This window comes from Moschus berezovskii, chromosome X (assembly GCF_049115385.1).
Source record: "Moschus berezovskii isolate FMDL1 chromosome X, NW_MosBer_1.0, whole genome shotgun sequence".
NCBI lineage: Eukaryota > Metazoa > Chordata > Mammalia > Artiodactyla > Moschidae > Moschus > Moschus berezovskii.
The window spans coordinates 147,278,799-147,297,102 of NC_142488.1; positions in this window are offsets into that span (position 1 = coordinate 147,278,799).

An 18,304-nucleotide genomic window follows, 5' to 3' on the forward strand; every position below is an offset into this window, starting at 1 on the left:
TGCATCCACCACTAGCAAGCAGGGGCGGGGCAGGGAGGCGCAGGCTGCATTGCTTGAAAGAAGAGAAGTGAAAAGAAAAGGAGAAAAGGAAAGATATAAGCATCTGAATGCAGAGTTCCAAAGAATAGCAAGGAGAGATAAGAAAGCCTTCCTCTGCGATCAATGCAAAGAAATAGAGGAAAACAACAGAATAGGAAAGACTAGAGATCTCTTCAAGAAAATTAGAGATACCAAGGGAATATTTCATGCAAAGATGGGCTCGATAAAGGACAGAAATGGTATGGATCTAACAGAAGCAGAAGATATTAAGAAAAGGTGGCAAGAATACACAGAAGAACTGTACAAAAAAGATCTTCATGACCAAGATAATCACGATGGTGTGATCACTCACCTAGAGCCAGACACCTTGGAATGTGAAGACAAGTGGGCCTTAGAAGGCATCACTACGAACAAAGCTAGTGGAGGTGATGGAATTCCAGTTGAGCTATTTCAAGTCTTGAAAGATGATGCTGTGAAAGTGCTGCACTCAATATGCCAGCCAATTTGGAAAACTCAGCAGTGGCCACAGGCCTGGAAAAGGTCAGTTTTCATTCCAATCCCAAAGAAAGGCAATGCGAAAGAATGCTCAGACTAACACATAATTGCACTCATCTCACATGCTAGTAAAGTAATGCTCAAAATTCTCCAAGCAGAGGAGGGAAGAAGATGGCGGAGGACTAGGACGAGGAGAACACTTTCTCCCCCACAAATTCATCAAAAGAACATTTGAACGCTGAGTAAATTCCACAAAACAACTTCTGAATGCCAGCAGAGGACATCAGGCACCCAGAAAAGCAGCCCATTGTCTTCAAAAGGAGGTAGGAAAAAACATAAGAGATAAAAAGAGAGACAAAAGAGTTAGGGATGGAGCTCCGTCCCGGGAAGGGAGTCTTAAAAAAGAGAGAAGTTTCCAAACACCAGGAAACACTCTCACTGGTGAATCTGTGGCAAGCCTTGGAACCTCAGAGGGCAACATAACTGGGAGGAAAAATAAATAGATAATTAAAATCCACAGATGACGTGCCCAATGGTAATTCCAGCAAAGAAGCAGCACAGATGCCTGCATCCACCACTAGCAAGCAGGGGCGGGGCAGGGAGGCGCAGGCTGCATTGCTTAGAGTAAGGACTGGGACTGAATGCCCCAAGGGCAATCCGAGGGAGCTAACTCGAGATAGCAAAGCAGACTGTGGGATAGCTAGCCGGAGAAAAGGCAAAAGCCCTAACCTAAGACACTGCCAGGCTTCCCTTGTGGCTCAGCTGGTAAAGAATCTGCCTGCAGTACAGGACACCTGGGTTCAATCCCTGGATTGGGAAGATCCCCTGGAGAAGGGAAAGGCTACCCACTCCAGCATTCTGGCCTGGAGAATTCCAGCCTTGGAGTACAGAATGAATCAGGGCAAAGGCTAATAGAGTTTTGCCAAGAGAAGGCAGTGGTCATAACAAACATCCTCTTCCAACAACACAAGAGAAGACTCTACACATGGACATCACCAGATGGTCAACACCGAAATCAGATTTATTATATTCTTTGCAGCCAAAGATGGAGAATCTCTATACAGTTAGCAAAAACAAGACCGGGAGCTGAATGTGGCTCAGATCATGAACTCATTATTGCCAAATTCAGACTTAAATTGAAGAAAGTAGGGAAAACCACTAGACCATTCAGATATGACCTCAATCAAATCCAGTGGAAGTGAGAAATAGATTTAAGGGACTAGATCTGATAGATAGAGTGCCTGATGAACTCTGGACGGAGGTTCGTGACATTGTACAGGAGACAGGGACCAAGACCATCCCCATGGAAAAGAAATGCAAAAAAGCAAAATGGCTGTCTGAGGAGGCCTTACAAATAGCTGTGTAACTCCTAGAGGAGAAGCAGCGCAGAGGCCCGCATCTGCCACTAGCAAGCGGAGGCTGGGCAGGGAGGAGCTGGCTGCATTGCTTAAAGGGAGGATGGGGTCTGAATGCCACAAGGGCAATCTGAGACAGCTAACTGGAGATAGCACAGCAGACTGTGGCATAGCTAACCTGCGAAAAGGCAAAAAGCCAGAACAGAGCAGAGCTAGCCGGTTGTGGACGGCCCATCCCCAGCTGAGACAGGCAGAGGAGGGCAGCCAGAGCCGGAAGGGGGCAATCGCTGACCCAGAGAGGCATCCGATACCAAACTGCAAGCAGGCTTCATTGCTAACCAAGACTTCTTGGGTTTCTGACCAGTCGACATCCACCTGAGAAGGTGCACCGGTTGTACATCCAGAAAACCAAGCAGCAGGGATGGGGGAGGCAATAAGTCGCAGCGACCGTGTCTTCGCCAAACACCTGGTCACCTGAGCTGATCAGACAGGGGAAGGGCACAAAACGCAGGCCCAACCAAGTCTCCGCCTTTGTGGAGTACCCAAGTACCTGAACCTGCACGGCTTAGTCCTGGGATATGCATGCAACCCAGCGCCGGCCTCAGATAGTTACTGGCAGAGCAACCTAGAGCCTATGCAGTGTAGACTGGGACAGCATACACACCGTGAGCCGGGGAAAAACCAGTGTGGCCAAGACCCTGAGAGCACTCCCCACAGACACCAGTGATATTTTCTACAGCGATCCTCCCTCACCACAGCACGACTGAACAAGTGAGCCTTAAAAAGTGTCCACCACCGCCCCTACTGTCAGGGCGGAAATTAGACATTGAAGAGACCAGCAAACAGAAGGATCTAGAAGAAATAAAAAAGAGTCAATATACAATGAATAATGCAATAGATGAGATCAAACACACTCTGGAGGGAAACAACAGTAGTATAACGGAGGCAGAAGATAGAATGAGTGAGTTAAAAGATAGAATGGTAGAAACAAATGAAACAGAGAGGAGAAAAGAAAAAAGAATTAAAAGAAACAAAGACATCTGGGACAATGTTAAACGCTGCAACATCTGAATCATAAGAGTCCCAGAAGAAGACAAACAGAAAAACCCTGAGAAAATACTTGAGGAGATAATAATTGAAAACTTCCCTAAAAGGGGGAAGGAAATAATCACCCAAGTCCAACAAACCCAGAGAGCCCCAAACAAAATAAACCCAAGGCGAAATACTCCAAGACACATATTAATCAAATTAACAAAGATCAAACACAAAGAATAAATGTTAAAAGCAGCAAGGGAAAAGCAACAAATAACACACAAGGGGATCCCCATAAGGATAACAGCTGATCTTTCAATAGAAACTCTTCAGGCCAGGAGGGGATGGCAGGGCATACTTAAAGTGTTGAAAGAAAATAACCTACAGCCCAGATTACTGTACCCAGCAAGGATCTCATTCAAATAGGAAGGAAAAATTAAAAGCTTTACAGACAAGCAAAAGCTGAGAGAATTCAGCATCACCAAACCAGCTCTCCAACAAATGCTAAAGGACCTTCTCTAGACAGGAAACAAAGAAAGGGTGTATAAACTCAAACCCAAAACAATAAAGAAAATGGAAACAGGATCATATTTATCAATAATTACCTTAAATGTAAATGGGTTGAATGCCCCAACCAAAAGAAAAAGACTGGCTTAAGGGATACAAAAACAAGACCCCTAAACATGCTGTCTGCAAGAGACCCACCTCAAAACGAGGGACACATGCAGACTGAAAGTGAAGGACTGGAAAATGACATTCCATGCAAATAGAGACCAAAAGAAAGCAGGAGTAGCAATACTCATATCAGATAAAATAGACTTTAAAACAAAGGCTGTGAAAATAGACAAAGAAGGAAACTACATAATGATCAAAGGATCAATCCAAGAAGAAGATATAGCAATTATAAATGTATATGCGTCCAACATAGGAGAACCACAATATATAAGACAAACGCTAACAAGTATGAAAGGGGAAATGAACAATAACACAAAAATAGTGGGAGACTTTAATACCCCACTCACACCTATGGGTAGATCAACTAAACAGAAAATTAACAAGGGGACACAAACGTTAAATGATACAATAGACCAGTTAGAAATAATTGATATCTATAGGACACTTCACCACAAAAAAATGAGTTTCACCTTCTTCTCAAGCGCACACGGAACCTTTTCCAGGATAGATCACATCCTGGGCCATAAATCTAGCCTTGGTAAATTCAAAAAAATTGAAATCATTCCAAGCATCTTTTCTGACCACAATGCAGTAAGATTAGAATTCAATTACAGGAGAGAAACTATTAAAAATGCCAACACATGGAGGCTGAAAAACACGCTGCTGAATAAACAACAAATCATAGGAGAAATCAAAAAAGAAATCAAAATATGCATAGAAAAGAATGAAAATGAAAACACATCAACCCAAAACCTCTGGACTCTGTAAAAGCAACGTTAAGGGGAAGGTTCATAGCAATACATGCATACCTCAAGAAACAAGAAAAAAATCAACTAAATAACCTAACTCTACCCCTAAAGCAACTAGAGAAGGAAGAAATGAAGAATCCCAGGGTTAGTAGAAGGAAAGAAATGTTAAAAATTAGGGCAGAAATAAATGCAAAAGAAACAAAAGAGATCATAGCAAAAATCAACAAAGTCAAAAGCTGGTTCTTTGAGAGGGTAAATAAAATTGACAAACCACTAGCCAGACTCATCAAGAAACAAAGGGAGAAAAACCAAATCAATAAAATTAGAAATAGGAGGAGGAACAAGATGGCGGAGGAATAGGATGGTGAGACCGCTCTCTCCTCCACAAATTCATCAAAAGAACATTTGAACGCGGAGTAAAGTCCACAAAACAACTACTGAATGCTGGCAGAGGACGTCAGGCACCTAGAAAAGCAGTCCATTGTCTTTGAAAGGAGGTAGGAAAAAACATAAAAGATAAAAACCGAGACAAAAGAAGTAAGGACGGAGCTCCGTCCCGGGAAGGGAGGCTTTAAAAAGAGAGAAGTTTCCAAACACCAGGAAACACTCTCACTGGCGAATCTGTGGCGAGCCTTGGAAAATCAGAGGGCCACATAACCCTCTTTTTTTTTAAGATTTTTTTAAAACCCACAGACTACCCGCCAAACGGTAACTCCCAGTGGAGAAGCAGCGCAGATGCCTGCATACGCCATTAGCAAGCGGGGGCTGGGCAGGGAGGAGCCAGCTGAACTGCTTAGAGAGAGGACTGGGCTTGAATGCCGCGAGAACAGTTTGAGAGAACTGGGGAGAGCAAAGCAGACTGTGGGATAGCTTCCCCACGAAAAGGCGGAAAGCTCTAACCTAAGACTCGGCCAGCCCCGCTCACAGAATAAAGGACTGAGCAGAGCGAGCAGGCTGCGGTCGGCCCATCCCCCATCCCCCGCCGAGACAGGCAGGGAGCGCAGCCAGAGCCGGAGCAGGCAACCGTGGCCCCAGAAAGGCATCTGATACAAACTGCAGAGAGGCTTGTTGCTAATCAGGACTTCTTGGGCTCGGGCTGGTCGATATCCCCCTGAGAAGGTGCGCCGGTTGTACACCCAGAAAACTGAGTGGCGGGGACTGGGGAGGTGATAAGTCACAGAGACAGCGCTCGCCAAACACCTGGTCCCCTGAACTGCTCGGACCAGGGAAGGCACAAAACGCAGGCCCAACCAAGTCTGCGCCTTTGTGGAGTACCTGAGAACCTGAACTTGAGCCGCTCGACCTGGGAAGTGCATACAACCTGGCGCCGGCCTCGGACAGTTCCCGGCAGAGCAACCTAGAGCCTGTGCAGTGTAGACTGGGACAGCATACGTGCTGTGAGCGGGGGCAAACCCAGTGTGGCCGAGACACTGCGAGCACTCCCCACAGACGCCAGAGATATTCGTCTGCAGCGTTCCTCCTTTCCCAGAACAGGACTGAACAACTGAGCCTTAAAAAGTGTCCACCCACCCCCTAGTGTCAGGGAGGAAATTAGACACTGAAGAGACCAGCAAACAGAAGCTAAAACAGAGGGAGCCACCTTGGAAATGACAGATAGAGACGTCTAGAGGCTACTCCAAGAATAAGACCAAAAACCAGAGGCAAGAGGCTTAAGCCCGAATCCTGAGAACACCAGGGAACTCCTGACTCCAGGGAACATTAATCGATAGGAGCTCATCAAACGTCTCCATACCTACACTAAAACCAAGCACCACCCAAGGGTCAACAAGTTCCAGAGCAAGACATACCACGCAAATTCTCCAGTAACACAGGAAACTAGCCCTGAGATTCCATATACAGGCTGCCCAAAGTCACTCCAAACCCACTGACATCTCATAACTCATTACTGGACACTTCATTGCACTCCAGAGAGAAGAAATCCAGCTCCACCTACCAGAACACCGACACAAGCTTCCATAACCAGGGAACCTTGACAAGTCACCTGTCCAACCCCACACACAACGAGGAAAATACATAATAAAGAGAACTCCACAAACGGCCAGAAGAGGGAAAGGCCACCCCAAGCAAAGCATTATAAGCAAGAAGAAGAGGCAGAGAAATACCCAGCAAGTAAAGGAACAGGATAAATGCCCATCAACACAAACAAAAGAGGAAGATATAGGGAATCTACCTGATAAAGAATTTCGAATTTTGATGGTGAAAATGATTCAAAATCTTGAAAGCAAAATGGAGTTACAGATAAATAACCTGGAGAAAATGATTGAGAATATGGAAGAAAGGTTTAATAAGGACTTAGAGGAAATAAAAAAGAGTCAACATACAATGAATAATGCAATAGATGAGATCAGAAACACTCTGGAAGGAACAAACAGTAGAATAACAGAGGCGGAAGACAGGATAAGCGAGTTAGAAGATAGAATTGTAGAAATAAATGAAACAGAGAGGAAAAAAGAAAAACAAATTAAAAGAAATAAGAACAATATTAGAGACCTCTGGGACAATGTTAAACGCTCCAACATTCGAATCATAGGCATCCCAGAAGAAGAAGACAAAAAGAAAGACCATGAAAGAATACTTGAGGAGATAATAGTTGAAAACTTCCCTAAAATAGGGAAAGAAATAATCACCCAAGTCCAAGAAACCCAGAGAGTCCCCAACAGGATAAACCCAAGGCGAAATACTCCAAGACACATATTAATCAAATTAACAAAGATCAAACACTAAGAACAAATATTAAAAGCAGCAAGGGAAAAACAACAAATAACACACAAGGGGATTCCCATAAGGATAACAGCCGATCTTTCAACAGAAACTCTTCAGGCCAGGAGGGAATGGCAAGACATACTTAAAGTGATGAAAGAAAATAACCTACAGCCCAGACTACTGTACCCAGCAAGGATCTCATTCAAATATGAAGGAGAAATCAAAAGCTCTACAGACAAGCAGAAGCTGAGAGAATTCAGTATTACCAAACCAGCTCTCCAACAAATGCTAAAGGATCTTTTCTAGACAGGAAACACAGAAAGGGTGTATAAACTCGAACCCAAAGCAATAAAGAAAATGGCAACGGGATCGTACTTATCAATAATTACCTTAAACGTAAATGGGTTGAATGCCGCAACCAAAAGACAAAGGCTGGCTGAATGGATACAAAAACAAGACCCCCATATATGTTGTCTGCAAGAGACCCACCTCAAAACAAGGGACACACACAGACTGAAAGTGAAGGGCTGGAAAAAGATATTCCATGCAAATAGAGACCAAAAGAAAGCAGGAGTAGCAATACTCATATCAGATAAAATAGACGTTAAAACAAAGGCTGTGAAAAGAGACAAAGAAAGAAACTACATAATGATCAAAGGATCAATCCAAGATGAAGATATAACAATTATAAATATTTATGCACCCAACATAGGAGCACCGCATTATGTAAGACAATTACTAACAAGTATGAAAGGGGAAATTAACAACAATGCAATAACAGTGGGAGATTTTAATACCCCACTTACATCTATGGATAGATCAACTAAACAGAAAATTAACAAGGAAACACAAACTTTAAATGATACAATACACCAGTTAGACCTAATAGATATCTACAGGACATTTCACCCCAAAACAAGGAATTTCACCTTTTTCTCAAGCGCACACGGAACCTTTTCCAGGATAGATCACATCCTGGGCCATAAATCTAGCTTTGGAAAATTCAAAAAAGTTGAAATCATTCCATGCGTCTTTTCTGGCCACAATGCAGTAAGATTAGATCTCAATTACAAGAGAAAAACTATTAAAAATGCCAACATATGGAGGCTGAACAACACGCTGCTGAATAATGAACAAATCATAGAAGAAATCAAAAGAGAAATCAAAATATGCATAGAAATGAATGAAAATGAAAACACAACAACCCAAAACCTCTGGGACACTGTAAAAGCAGTGTTAAGGAGAAAGTTCATAGCAATACAGGAACACATCAAGAAACAAGAAAAAAGTCAAATAAATAACCTAACTCTACAAAGCAAAACCAATACCCAGTTGTGGATGTGACCAGTGATAGAAGCAAGGTCCGGTGCTGTAAAGAGCAATATTGCATAGGAACCTGGAATGTTAGGTCCTTGAATCAAGGCAAATTGGAAGTGGTCAAACAGGAGATGGCAAGAGTGAACGTCGACATTCTAGGAATAAGTGAATTAAAATGGACTGGAATGGGTGAATTTAACTCAGATGACCATTATATCTACTACTGTGGGCAGGAATCCCTTAGAAGAAATGGAGTAGCCATCATGGTCAACAAAAGAGTCCGAAATGCAGTACTTGGATGCAATCTTAAAAATGACAGAATGATTTCTGTTCGTTTCCAAGGCAAACCATTCAATATTACAGTAATCCAGGCCATGCCCCAACCAGTAATGCTGAAGAAGCCGAAGTTAATCAGTTCTATGAAGACCTACAAGACCTTTTAGAACTAACACCCAAAAAAGATGTCCTTTTCATTATAGGGGACTGGAATGCAAAAGTAGGAAGTCAAGAAACACCTGGAGTAACAGGCAAATTTGGCCTTGGAGCACGGAATGAAGCAGGGCAAAGGCTAATAGAGTTTTGTCAAGAGAATGCACTGGTCATAGTAAACACCCTCTTCCAACGACACAAGAGAAGACTCTACACATGGACATCACCAGATGGTCAACACCAAAATCAGATTGATTATATTCTTTGCAACCAAAGATGGAGAAGCTGTATAGAGTTAGCGAAAACAAGACCAGGAGCTGACTGTGGCTCAGATCATAAACTCCTTATTGCGAAATTCAGACTTAAATTGAAGAAAGCAGGGAAAACCACTAGACCATTCAGATATGACCTCAATCAAATCCCTTATGATTATACAGTGGAAGTAAGAAATAGATTTAAGGGACTAGATCTGATAGATAGAGTGCCTGATGAACTCTGGACGGAGGTTCGTGACATTGTACAGGAGACAGGGACCAAGACCATCCCAATGGAAAAGAAATGCAAAAGAGAGAAATGGCTGTCTGAGGAGGCCTTACAAATAGCTGTGAAAAGAAGAGAGGCGAAAAGCAAAGGAGAAAAGGAAAGATATAAGCATCTGAATGCAGAGTTCCAAAGAATAGCAAGAAGAGATAAGAAAGCCTTCCTCTGCGATCAATGCAAAGAAATAGAGGAAAACAACAGAATAGGAAAAACAAGAGACCTCTTCAAGAAAATTAGAGATTCCAAGGGAACATTTCATGCAAAGATGGGCTCGATAAAGGACAGAAATGGTATGGACCTAACAGAAGCAGAAGATATTAAGAAGAGGTGGCAGGAATACACAGAAGAACTGTAGAAAAAAGATCTTCACGACCAAGATAGTCACGATAACGTGATCACTGACCTAGAGCCAGACATCTTGGAATGTGAAGTCAAGTGGGCCTTAGAAAGCATCACTACGAACAAAGCTAGTGGAGGTGATGGAATTCCAGTTGAGCTATTTCAAGTCTTGAAAGATGATGCTGTGAAAGTGCTGCACTCAATATGCCAGCAGATTTGGAAAATTCAGCAGTGGCCACAGGACTGGAAGAGATCAGTCTTCTTTCCAATCCCAAAGAAAGGCAATGCCAAAGAATGCTCAAACTACCGCACAATTGCACTCATCTCACACGCTAGTAAAGTCATGCTCAAAATTCTCCAAGCCAGGCTTCAGCAGTATGGAAACCGTGAACTCCCAGATGTTCAAGCAGGTTTTAGAAAAGGCAGAGGCACCAGAGATCAAATTGCCAACATCCGCTGGATCATGGAGAAAGCAAGAGAGTTTCAGAAAAACATCTATTTCTGCTTCATTGACTATGCCAAAGCCTTTGACTGTGTCGATCACAATAAACTGTGGAACATTCTGAAAGAGATGGGAATCCCAGACCACCTGACCTGCCTCTTGAGAAACCTGTATGCAGGTCAGGAAGCAACAGTTAGAACTGGACATGGAACAACAGACTGGTTCCAAATAGGAAAAGGAGTACATCAAGGTTGTATATTGTCACCTTGCTTATTTAACTTATATGCAGAGTACATCATGAGGAACGCTAGGCTGGAAGAAGCACAAGCTGGAATCAAGATTGCTGGGAGAAATATCAATCACCTCAGATATGCAGATGACACTACCCTTAGGGCAGAAAGTGAAGAGGAGCTCAAAAGCCTCTTGATGAAAGTGAAAGAGGAGAGTGAAAAGGTTGGGTTGAAGCTCAACATTCAGAAAACAAAGATCATGGCATCTGGTCCCATCACTTCATGGGAAATAGATGGAAAAACAGTGGAAACAGTGTCAGACTTTATATTTTTGGGCTCCAAAATCACTGCAGATGCTGATTGCAGCCATGAAATTAAAAGACGCTTGCTCCTTGGAAGGAAAGTTATGACCAACCTAGATAGTATATTAAAAAGCAGAGACATTACTTTGCCAACCAAGGTCCGTCTAGTCAAGGTTATGGTTTTTCCCGTGGTCATGTATGGATGTGAGAGTTGGACTGTGAAGAAAGCTGATCGCAGAAGAATTGATGGTTTTGAACTGTGGTGTTGGAGAAGACTCTTGAGAGTCCCTTATACTGCAAAGAGATCCAACCAGTCCATTCTAAAGGAGATCAATCCTGGGTGTTCATTGGAGGGACTGATGCTAAAGCTGAAACTGCAATACTTTGGCCACCTCATGCGACGAGTTGACTCACTGGAAAAGACTCTGATGCTGGGAAAGGTTGGGGGCGGGAGGAGAAGGGGACGACGGAGAATGAGATGGCTGGATGGCATCACCGACTCTGTGGACATGAGTTTGAGTGTACTCCGGGAGTTGTTGATGGACAGGGAGGCCTGGCATGCTGTGATTCGTGGGGTCGCGGAGAGTCGGACACGACTGAGCGACTGAACTGAACTGAACTGAACTGAACATCTAAAACAACTAGAAAAGGAAGAAATGAAGAACCCCAGGGTCAGTAGAAGGAAAGAAATCGTAAAAATTAGGGCAGAGATAAATGCAAAAGAAACAAAAGAGACCATAGCAAAAATCAACAAAGCCAAAAGCTGGTTCTTTGAGAAGGTAAATAAAATTGACAAACTGCTAGCCAGACTTATCAAGAAACAAAGGGAGAAGAACCAAATCAATAAAATTAGAAATGAAAATGGAGAGATCACAACTGACAACACAGAAATACAAAGGATTATTAGAAAATACTATCAGCAATTATATGGCAATAAAACGAATAACCTGGAAGAAATGGACAAATTCCTAGAAAAGTACAACTTTCCAAAACTGAACCAGGAAGAAGTAGAAAATCTGAACAGACCCATCACAAGCACGGAACTAGAGGCTGTAATCAGGAATCTTCCAGCAAACAAAAGCCCAGGTCCAGACGGCTTCACAGCCGAATTCTTCCAAAAATTTAGAGAAGAGCTAACACCTATTCTACTCAAACTCTTCCAGAAAATTGCTGAGGAAGGGAAACTTCCAAACTCATTCTATGAGGCCACCATCACCCTAACCCCAAAACCTGGTAAAGACCCCCCAAAAAAAGAAAATTACAGGCCGATATCACTGATGAACATTGATGCAAAAATCCTTAACAAAATTCTAGCAATCGGAATCCAACAACACATTAAGAAGATCATACATCATGACCAAGTGGGCTTTATCCCAGGAATGCAAGGATTCTTCAATATCCGCAAATCAATCAACCTAATACACCACATTAACAAACTGAAAAATAAAAATCATATGATTATCTCAAAAGATGCAGAGAAAGCCTTCGACAAAATTCAACATCCATTTATGATAAAAACTCTCCAGAAAGTGGGAATAGAAGGGACATACCTCAACATAAGAAAAGCTATATATGACAAACCCACAGCAAACATTATCCTCAATGGTGAAAAACTGAAAGCATTTCCCCTAAAGTCAGGAATAAGACAAGGGTGTCCACTCTCACCACTACTATTCAACATAGTTCTGGAAGTTTTGGCCACAGCAATCAGAGCAGAAAAAGACATAAAAGGAATACAAATTGGAAAAGAAGAAGTAAAACTTTCACTGTTCGCTGATGACATGATCCTCTACACAGAAAACCCTAGAGACTCTACCAGAAAACTACTAGAGCTAATCAATGATTACAGTAAAGTTGCAGGATATAAAATCAACACACAGAAATCCATTGCATTCCTATACACTAATAATGAGAAAATAGAAAGAGAAATTAAGGAAACTATTCCATTCACTGTTGCAACGAAAAGAATTAAATACTTAGGAATATATCTACCTAAGGAAACAAAAGACTTGTACATAGAAAACTATAAAACACTACTGAAAGTAATCAAAGAGGACACTAATAGATGGAGAAATATACCATGCTCATGGATTGGAAGAATAAATATTGTAAAAATAAGTATACTACCCAAAGTAATTTATACATTCAATGCAATCCCTATCAAGCTACCAACGATCTTTTTCACAGAACTAGAACAAATAATCTCACAATTTGTATGGAAATGCAAAAAACCTCGAACAGCCAAAGCAATCTTGAGGAAGAAAAATGGAACTGGGGGAATTAACCTGCCGGACTTCAGGCTCTACTACAAAGCCACAGTCATCAAGACAGTATGGTACTGGCATAAAGACAGAAATATAGATCAATGGAACAAAACAGAAAGCTCAGAGATAAATCCACACACCTATGGACACCTCATCTTTGACAAAGGAGGCAAGAATATAAAATGGAGAAAAGACAGTCTCTTTAACAAGTGGTGCTGGGAAAACTGGTCAGCCACTTGTAAAAGAATGAAACTAGAACACTTCCTAACACCATACACAAAAATAAACTCAAAATGGATTAGAGAGCTAAATGTGAGACCAGAAACTATAAAACTCCTAGAGGAGAACGTAGGCAAAACACTCTCCGACATAAATCACAGCAGGATCCTCCATGACCCACCTCCCAGAATATTGGAAATAAAAGCCAAAATAAACAAATGGGACCTAATTAAAATCGAAAGCTTCTGCACAGCAAAGGAAACTATAAGCAAGGTGAAAAGACAGCCTTCAGAATGGGAGAAAATAATAGTAAATGAAGCAACTGATAAAGGATTAATCTCCAAAATATAAAAGCAGCTCCTGCAGCTCAATTCCAGAAAAATAAATGACCCAATCAAAAAATGGGTCAAAGAACTAAACAGACATTTATCCAAAGAAGACATACAGATGGCTAACAAACACATGAAAAAATGCTCAACATCCCTCATAATCAGAGAGATGCAAATCAAAACCACAGTGAGATACCATTCCACACCTGTCAGAATGGCTGCTATCCAAAAGTCTACATGCAATAAATACTGGAGAGGATGTGGAGAGAAAGGAACCCTCTTACACTGTTGGTGGGAATGCAAACTAGTACAGCCACTATGGAGAACAGTGTGGAGATTCCTCAAAAAACTGGAAATAGAACTGCCATATGATCCCGCAATCGCACTCCTGGGCATACACACCGAGGAAACCAGAATTGAAAGAGACACATGTACTCCAATGTTCATTGCAGCACTGTTTATAATAGCCAGGACATGGAAGCAACCTAGATGTCCATCTGCAGACGAATGGATAAGAAAGCTTTGGTACATATACACAATGGAGTATTATTCAGCCATCAAAAAGAACACATTTCAATCAGTTCTAATGAGGTGGATGAAACTGAAGCCTAGTATACAGAGTGAAGTAAGCCAGAAAGAAAAACACCAATACAGCATACTAACGCATATATATGGAATTTAGAAAGATGCAAATGATAATCCTGTATACGAGACAGCAAAAGAGACACAGATGTATAGATCAGTCTTTGGGACTCTGTGGGAGAGGGTGAGGGTGGGATGATTTGGGAGAATGGCATTGAAACACGTATGTTGTCATATGTGAAATGAATCACTAGTTCAGGGTCAATGCATGTTATAGGATGCTCGGGGCGGGCATGCAGGGATGACCCAGAGGGAGGATAAAGGGAGGAGGGAGGTGGGAGGGGGGTTCAGGAGGGGGAACTTATGTAAACCCGGGGCGAATTCATGTCAATGTATGGCAAAACCAACCAATATAATATTGTAAAATAATTTGCCTCCAATAAAAATCAAATTAATTACAAAAAAAATTAGAAATGAAAATGGAGAGATCACAACAGACAACACAGAAATACAAAGGATCATAAGAGATTACTATCAGCAATTATATGCCAATAAAATGGACAACTTGAAAGAAATGGACACATTCTTATAAAAGTACAACTTTCCAAAACTGAACCAGGAAAAATAGAAAATCTGAACAGACCCATCACAAGCATGGAAATTGAAACTGTAATCAGAAACCTTCCAGCAAACAAAAGCCCAGGTCCAGACAATTTCACAGCTGAATTCTACCAAAAACTTAGAGAAGAGCTAACACCTATCCTCCTCAAACTCTTCCAGAAAATTGCAGGGGAAGGTAAACTTCCAAACTCATTCTATGAGGCCACCATCACCTTAATACCAAAACCTGACAAAGATGCCACAAAAAAAGAAAACTACAGGCCAATATCACTGATGAACATAGATGCAAAAATCCTTAACTATATACTAGCAAATAGAATCCAACAACACATTAAAAAGATCATACATAATGACCAATTGGGCTTTATTCCAAGGATGCAAGGATTATTCAGTATCTGCAAATCAATCAATGTAATACACCACATTAACAAAATGAAAAATAAAAACCATATGATTATCTCAATAAATGCAGAGAAAGACTTTGACAAAAGTCAACATCCATTTATGATAAAAACCCTCCAGAAGGTGGGAATAGAAGGAATATTCCTCAACATAATAAAAGCTATATATGACCAACCCACAGCAAACATTTTCTTCAATGGTGAAAAATTGAAAGCGTTTCCCCTAAAGTCAGGAACAAGACAAGGGTGCCCACTCTCACCACTACTACTCAACATAGTTTTGGAAGTTTCAGCCATAGCACTCAGAGCAGAAAAAGACATAACAGGAATCCAAATTGGGGAAAAAAAAAAAAAGAAGTAACACTCTCACTGTTTGCAGATGACATGATCCTCTACACAGAAAACCCTAAAGACTCTACCAAAAAATTACTAGAACTAATCAGTTCAGTTCAGTTAGGTTCAGTTGCTCAGTCGTGTCTGACTCTTTGCGACCCCATGAATCACAATATGCCAGGCCTCCCTGTCCATCACCAACTCCGGAGTTCACTCAAACTCATGTCTATCGAGTTGGTGATGCCATCCAGCCATCACATTCTTTGTCATCCCCTTCTCCTCCTGACTCCAATCCCTCCCAGCATCAGAGTCTTTTCCAGTGAGTCAACTCATCGCATGAGGTGGCCAAAGTATTGGAGTTTCAGCTTTAGCATCAGTCCTTCCAATGAACACCCAGGACTGATCTCCTTTAGAATGGACTGGTTGGATCTCCTTGCAGTCCAAGGGACTCTCAAGAGTCTTCTCCAACAGCACAGTTCAGAAGCATGAATTCTTCAGGGCTCGGCTTTCTTCACAATCCAACTCTCACATCCATACATGACCACTGGAAAAACCATAGCCTAGACGGACCTTTTTTGGCAAAGTAATCGATGAATTTAGTAAAGTTGCAGGATATAAAATCAACACACAGAAATCCCTTGCATTCCTATACATTAATAATGAGAAAATAGAAAGAGAAATTAAGGAAACAATTCCGTTCACCACTGCAACGAAAAGAGTAAAATAGTTTGGAATATATCTACTTAAAGAAACAAAAGACCTATATATAGAAAACTAGCAAAGACTGGTGAAAGAAATCAGTAATAGATGGAGAAATATACCGTGTTCGTGGATTGGAAAAATAAATATTGTGAAAATGAATATATTATCCAAAGTAATTTATAAGTTCAATGCAATCCCTATCAAGCTACCATGGGTATGTTTCACAGAGCTAGAACAAATAATTTCACAATTTGTATGGAATTACCAAAAACCTGGAATAGCCAAAGCAATCTTGAGAAAGAAGAATGGAACTGGGGGAATCAACCTGCCTGACTTCAGGCTCTACTACAAAGCCACAGTCCATCAAGACAGTATGGTACTGGCACAAAGACAGAAATATAGATAAATGGAAAAAAGCAGAAAGCCCAGAGATAAATCCATGCACCTATGGACACCTTATCTTTGACAAAGGAGACAAGAATACACAATGGAGAAAAGACAATCTCTTTAACAAGTGGTGCTGGGAAAACCGGTCAACCACTTGTAAAAGAATGAAACTAGAACACTTTCTAACACCATATACAAAAATAAACTCAAAATGGATTAAAGATCTAAATGTAAGACCAGAAACTATAAAACTCCTAGAGGAGAACATAGGCAAAACACTCTCTGACATAAATCACAGCAGGATCCTCCATGATCCACCTCCCAGAGTATTGGAAATAAAAGCAAAAATAAACAAATGGGACCTAATTAAAATCAAAAGTTTCTGCACAGCTAAGGAAACTATAAACAAGGTGAAAAGACAGCCTTCAGAATGAAAGAAAATAATAGCAAATGAAGCAACTGACAAAGAATTAATCTCCAAAATAGACAAGCAACTCCTGAAGCTCAATTCCAGAAAAATAAACGACCCAATGAAAAAATGGGCCAAAGAACTAAACAGACATTTCTCCAAAGAAGACATACAGATGGCTAACAAACACATGAAAAGATGCTCAACATCACTCATTATCACAAAAATGCAAATCAAATCCACAATGAGTTACCATTTCATCCCAGTCAGAATGGCTGCCATCCAAAAGTCTACAAGCAATAAATCTGGAGAGGGTGTGGAGTAAAGGGAACCTTCTTACACTGTTGGTGGGAATGCAAACTAGTACAGCCACTATGGAGAACAGTGTGGATATTCCTTAAAAACCTGGAAATAGAACTGCCATATGACCCAGCAATCCCACTGCTGGGCATACACACCGAGGAAACTAGAATTGAGAAAGACACATATACCCCAATGTTCACCGCATCACTGTGTATAATAGCCAGGACATGTAAGCACCCTAGATGTCCACTGGCAGACGAATGGATAATAAAGCTGTGCTGCATATACACAATGGAATATTACTCAGCCAATGGATTTGAATCAGTTCTAATGAGGTGGATGAAACTGGAGCCTATTATACAGAGTGAAGTAAACCAGAAAGTAAAACACCAATACAGTATACTAACGCATATACGTGGAATTTAGAAAGATGGTAATGTTGACCCTATATGCGAAGCAGCAAAAGAGACACAGATGTATAGAATAGTCTTTTGTCCTCTGTGGGAGAAGGCGAGGGTGTGATTTTTTAAGCATGGCATTGAAACATGTATATTATCATATGTTAAATGGATCACCAGTCCAGGTTCAATGCGTGAGACAGGGTTCTCAGGGCTGGTGCACAGGATGACCCAGAGGGATGTGATGCAGAGATAGGTGGGAGGGGGTATCAGGATGGAGACCACATGTACACCCGTGGCAGATTCTTGTCAATGTATGGAAAAACCACTACAATATTGTAAAGTAATTAGCCTCCAATTAAAATATGTAAATTTATATTTAAAAAATAAAAATAAATAAAATTTCCATATACAAAAAAATTCCTGTCCCAATCACACATTCCCTCTGTCACACTCACTCAAAATCATGCACCTTTCACAGTGGTAAACTCTCTGACAATCTCATTCTATCATACAGTGTCTTTCCTTCATACTTCTGTCACTCTCTTGTCACACACATTATTTGTCATTGCCATTATCATTTTCCTTTGCAGATCTCACCATTCAGACCCAACTTAAGTCCAGTGCCTGAATGAGCACTACAGTCATCATAGTTTTGAGAAACGCAGAAACCAAAACGCACAAGATG